Raw genomic sequence first — 4,333 nt, 5'->3', positions numbered from 1 at the left:
TCATTTGAATAAACTTAATGTGGGACTTTTAAAGGTAAACAAAGCTGTTTCTCATCCTGTTTGGGAAAGAAAATGCCTTTTCACTTCTGACCTGACCTACACACTGACAAAATGTGATGTTTTGGGTCAATGTACACATGTGACTCCTGCTTCTCTCACATGAATGCCATAAGAACTTATTCTCAGATCTGTCGACCTTAAATGAGCTCCTGCATCAGTGCTTGCCCATTCCTCTTACATTTTTTCAACCCAAGTTTTCCACCATTCTCCAGTCGAAGAAGTGCATTTTTCCTCATTAGTACAGTAGGCCTACTATTTAGAATGGTGTCTGGTCCAGTCGGTTTTCAAGTTCACGTTTATTAATTTTTATTAAACTGTGGCAAAACACCACAGCTTTTATACAGCTTTTATTCAGTACAATTAAAACAAATACAGTAGAAATAAAATATCTGAAAGATTTGGCAAGTCAGAGACATCAAAATATTTTTTGGGAGGATACATGCTTCATTTTGTTTTTGATATTCTTTCACATAATTACAAAATTTCTACTTTTATTGCAAGCAATAACATTTTTGAAATACAATTACTTTGAATTACACATTTGGGTTCTGTTTATTGCATTTATGATTTAACCCTGTAATGATAAGTGAAACAGATCATATTAATACTTACAACTCAATTCTTGGTTTTGTTTTTTGTACATCATGCTTTATTGCAGGATACTTGAGTCAGTAAATGTGACCCCTTGACCAATTTAGCTGAGTAGCCCTGTTTTCGAATATCACTCAACAACCTCTTCAGATTTTGCAGATGGTTCAGTACATTTTGCTACAGTAAAGCGAGAGGAGAGAAAAAACATATCTCTGCTCCTTTAATGCAAGAGCTATCCTGTAGCTTATCTCTGGAAATCATCTACACATCCTGCTGCCTCACATCTAAAGCTACATCAGTGTTCACTGGATCTTTGTAGGACCCAGCATGCTGTTTTTATTCTCCTCACACATTGTTCAACCTTGTCTCTCTCACAGGTGGAGAGTGGCCTTGCCGACTTCACTCGCTGTTGTTTGGTATTCCAGTAATCACGCAGGCAGACAGAGTTTGTTCTTAACTTTTTGTCTTAGGTGGCAACAGAGGAGGTTTTAATGCCAGGGGATGAAACAGGCAGTGACAGAATCTCCCCAGTGACTCTTTATGGAGTCTTCCTGAAAAACAAAGTCAATAAGACTTGGAGCGCAAAGCCGCAGATATTGATTACCTGTCTCAGAGTATGAGGTGAGATTGGTGATACATCGAGGATGAGGAGAAGGCCGAGCGAGACCATGGGATAGGTGATATGAGGGATATGAGGAAGGAGTATGAAACTGCAAAGGGTGGGAGAGCGAGGATGTTTTGATGCTTCTGGAATTTGCAGACACCAGGGAGATGTAGGTGCTGGAGGGGGAGGTTTGCTGCCTTTTTCAAGAATAAAAGCAGGCGGCTAGAACACCGCAGCACTGAGCAAAAAGTGCAAAGCTTTGATTTATAAAAATAAAATGTATGTATCGCAACTACGTCTTCCCATTTCTGAAAGATAGTGCCTTAAAGTTATTAAATATAGGAGGCAGGGATGTCTTCATCTGACCCGGTGTATTAAATTATTCAGTTGATCTGATCTGGGTTTTCTGCTTAGATTCTAAGCTCTTTTCACCTGTTCTGATAACGTTTAATGAAAGAGAAGGAGTCGGGCTGCAGCTGCTTCCAGTCATGTGACCAGTTATGCCAGTTGTGCTCTTATATCCTCAGATAACTCTTGATGTAGAAGAGAGATGCACAGAGCTGCTAAAATGCTACTCATAAAGTTTTCTGACATTAGGAAGAAAATGTTGAGTTTTTGAGGGTGAGGAACAAGTTTTACTTTAGGTTCCTGTCTGCACATGACTGCTGGAGTTGCATCTAAATATGTCAACACAAACAGTAAGAATGCTAATGTTAGCCTTGGACCTTAACAAACCTCTCGTGATTCAGCATGGTTAGAATAAACAAGATGCAAGTTTAATGAAAACTGCATGCTGAATCAATGATCAGCCAGTGTCTGGTTCTGCTGGCAGCATATTTTTGCATATTTATACAATTTCAATGTAGCTCTGGCAACTTTTTTAGGATTATTGTCCTGTTGAACGTATAACCTCTGCAACAAGTCTTTCACAGCCTCTAATGGGTTTTGTCCCAGGATTGCCTTGTCCTCATCAATCAATCAATCAAATTTTATTTGTATAGCACATTTCAGCAGCAAGGCATTTCAAAGTGCTTTACATATACACAATATATACATATATCCAGTTTTCCATCAATGCTAATCAGCCTTAAAACCCTCTACCTTTTTTTTTAGAAATGGAAATGTACTATGAATGTAATTTTACCCCTGTATTTTTCCTTTTTTTTGTTGAGACCTATAGACTAACCTCATCTGAGCAAGACCTGAAGATGTTCCGAAGTCTTTTGTGACCTTCCGGCTAAGTTGTTGCCTCTCCTGGTAAGGGTCACTGCTGCTGTTTTCTCCATTTGTTGATAGTGGCTCTCACTGGGGATTGTTGGAATCTTAAATATGTAGGAATGGCTCAACAATATGAGGTTCAACCTCTTGCAATTGGAACACTTCTGCCATCTAATCTTAAATGTCTAGTTGTGCACTGTTCATTCAAGTCACCTTGTGTGATGTTATTCTGAAAAACCACTTAGAAAAACAGCAGTTTTGTAAAATCCATATTTTATCAACGTGGCTTTAGCATACAATTTAGGGCTGTTGTAGAAGATTATTTTGGTAATTGAGTACTCTTTAGATTATTTTTACGATTAATCGAGTAATAGGCTCTCTCGCTCTTTTTCTTTCTCTCTCTTTTCCTACCGTTCGCTCCGAAATGGTGCCGATGCAGTTTCAACTCCAGAAAAGCTGTCGTACTCCAAGCATTGCACCAGACAATTTAACAATACTTATTGGTCCCCCAAAATCTGATAAAACGCTGGAAAATTCAACACCATGCTGCTAGCACTTATCAACAACTGATAGGCAGAAGTGACAGCGCTGCCCACCACAAATAATGACCAGGGCGGAACCCGGTGCGCTAAATAATAAAACAAAAATTAACGAAGCTTCGAGACAGATGCATTTTCCTCAAGGAATATTAATTATCGACATACTCGAATCATTCGAGGAATCGTTACAGCCCTAATACAATTAGTAAACAATGTAGTATCACTTCTGTTTTTAGTACACGATTAGTAACCAGTTTCACTTGTATCAAGTGTTCTAAGACTACCAGATATTGTTTGCGAAGCAAGGGTTTTCTACAGTAAACGACAGAAAAGCTTCTGAACAAGTAAACAGAATTGTTTTCTGCACTGATGTCACACTGTTTGACAGACAGATGATCTCATGAAGAGCAGCACAGAGACATCGCAGCGGTGAGGGTTCAGCACAGCGGCGGTCAGCCCTAAAAAGCTCTCCAGCAAGCTGCTTTCTGTGAAAGTCAAACCTGGAACACAAAGCAACATGAATGCTCAATCTCTGTGGGCTTTTAACTCATTTCAAACACTAAAGGTTTTTTTTTTTTCCCATTCAGGAAAAGGTTCTGCTGCGTTTACACACCTGTAGCTCAGTGTTGTAAACTGTTCCTGTTATTCTATACATGCAGCTTCTACTCTTTGACTATGCTCATAACAGCATTGACAGTTTTGCTGAGGAATAGTTGGGTCCAGCAGGGTTCTTGTATAGAGTGGAAACACACAAATCTGATTTAAGCCATCCAGATGTAAGGCAATATCAAAAAGTGTGAGTATTTTCAGTTTTTCAACCCATATTATCTCCATCATTTTGCTCAGCGTCCGTCCATCCAGCCGTTGATCCATCAAACATTCAATTCCCCCATCACTGAATTTTCACATTATAAAAACAGGAATCTGCTCCACCTTGATGAATGTCCATTTTCAAAAGGAAACATGAATATTTTCAGTGACAAAGCAGTGACTGTAAACATATTGCATTTTTGCTCGTTTCACACATTTAAAGATGTTGTCATCCCAATGCAGCGGCACATTTTTTTTGTTTAATTTTTTCCACTATCACTGTTATTTTCTCTTAATCAGCTGACAATGGCGAGAAGAAATGTGACAGCGCGTGAGAAATTAAATTCTCAGTCACACGATAGAAATCGGTAATGCAAGGTGGGAAAAGGAATGAAAAAAGAGCACAATGAGTACTGCAGAGAAATCTGTGACTTTCTAAGGCAGGTTAGAAACTAACGCTTGTTTACACTTGCTCTCCAATTAATTCCAGATGACCTGCCAAACCCTTTGT

This window comes from Xiphophorus hellerii, chromosome 19 (genome assembly GCF_003331165.1).
Source record: "Xiphophorus hellerii strain 12219 chromosome 19, Xiphophorus_hellerii-4.1, whole genome shotgun sequence".
Classification (NCBI taxonomy): domain Eukaryota; kingdom Metazoa; phylum Chordata; class Actinopteri; order Cyprinodontiformes; family Poeciliidae; genus Xiphophorus; species Xiphophorus hellerii.
This window is presented reverse-complemented; position numbering follows the sequence as displayed.